The sequence below is a fragment of the Arachis ipaensis genome, chromosome B03, assembly GCF_000816755.2.
Source record: "Arachis ipaensis cultivar K30076 chromosome B03, Araip1.1, whole genome shotgun sequence".
Classification (NCBI taxonomy): domain Eukaryota; kingdom Viridiplantae; phylum Streptophyta; class Magnoliopsida; order Fabales; family Fabaceae; genus Arachis; species Arachis ipaensis.
Window position 1 is genome coordinate 34,690,203 of NC_029787.2, and position 1,620 is coordinate 34,691,822.

Consider the following 1,620-nt stretch of genomic DNA (forward strand, 5'->3'; position numbering starts at 1 on the left):
TGAGTTGCTGCATGCACAAGACGGAGTTTCGAACTCCCAACACTTGCTTAAACGGATGAGTGAGCTGACCACTTGACCAACCCAAGTGGTTAAACACAAAGAAAAATTACGAAGGACGTATACTTCCCTAGAGCCCAAAAATCACAACTCTAGTCCAATTACAAGTACAATTGGAATAGGTCAAGAAAATTTACAAAAAGTCATCTTTGTCATCACAAATAATATGACATTTGAATTTGACCTTAACACGATACTCATGTCAAAAGGAGTTGAAAAATAATTTGAACAACAGACGACTCTCCGGATGAGATTGTTGCCAGTCAACCAATTTTCGAGAATATAGAAAATCACACTAGCTTTAATGAGCTATGGTAATAAACAGATTTAATTTTACTGTACTAACTAAGTTCATACACATAACATTCATAAGTTCATATACATAACATCCATAATTATATACAACTAACATCTAAAAATTAAATTTATATTTATTAGATATTACATCCATACACATCATTTTTTAGTTATTGCATAAGTAACTATCAAGTTAACATCGATGTTTTTAAATTTTATCATAATTGAATTTAAAAAAAATGTCAAATTATTAAATTAATTTATTCAATTGATAAATTTACTCATAACATTTATAAATTCATACACATAACATTCATAATTTCATATTAATAACATCCATAATTTTGTACTCATAATATTCATAATTTCATACATATGATGTCTATAATTAATAAATTTTTATCATTAATATTACTAAATTTTAAACTATGCGTCTTATTATATTTTTTAAATTATCTCATATGTGCACTAATAAGTCATGATTTTAATCATTCTAGTATTTTTATTTAATATTCATATGTTTGCTTATTTATTGATTTTAATATGACGAATTAATAATTATTTTAAAAATTTTTTTTTTAATTTTTGTTTATATTTTATTTTTTATGTTTTATTTTCTAATAATCTATATATAAAATATGAGTTGTATAATAGAAGTTGTTAAAATTTTTAATTTAATCTCCATAATTTTTGTAGAGAAATGATATTTTGATAGGTAATAATGTGATTGAGAAATGTTACGAATTTGATTTGAGAAAAATTGATATTGATTTTGGGAAGAACATTAATGACTCTAAACATATAAAAAAAAGACGAATAATAAGAAATGTGAGTGATAAAGAAGTGTGTATATCACTTATTTATACAAGAGAATAAAATTTTTTACATGATATTTTTATATTATAATTATTCTTTGACTACCTAGCATCACTCATTTTGACCTAATTAGTTGTAAACTATATTAATTGAGAAAAGGTTCTTGAATATATAAATACAAAAAGAAAGCTCGTACAACTAAAACTGTCGTAAAAACAAGGTGTCAATGGGCACATTCTGATAATTGAAGCTAAAATTGCCAACACTGCACTACTGTCAGTCCACTAGTTCTAACTTATTAATTAGATTCTGGATTCAAACGGTGCTTTATATTTTCCAGCTAATTCGTGAGTAGTATTCACTATTCACGCGTTAGTTCCTTTGTTTCTTTCTTCTTTTTTTCTTCGATGTCTCATTTTTCTTTTTTTTTTTTTCTTTTTTCATTATGGG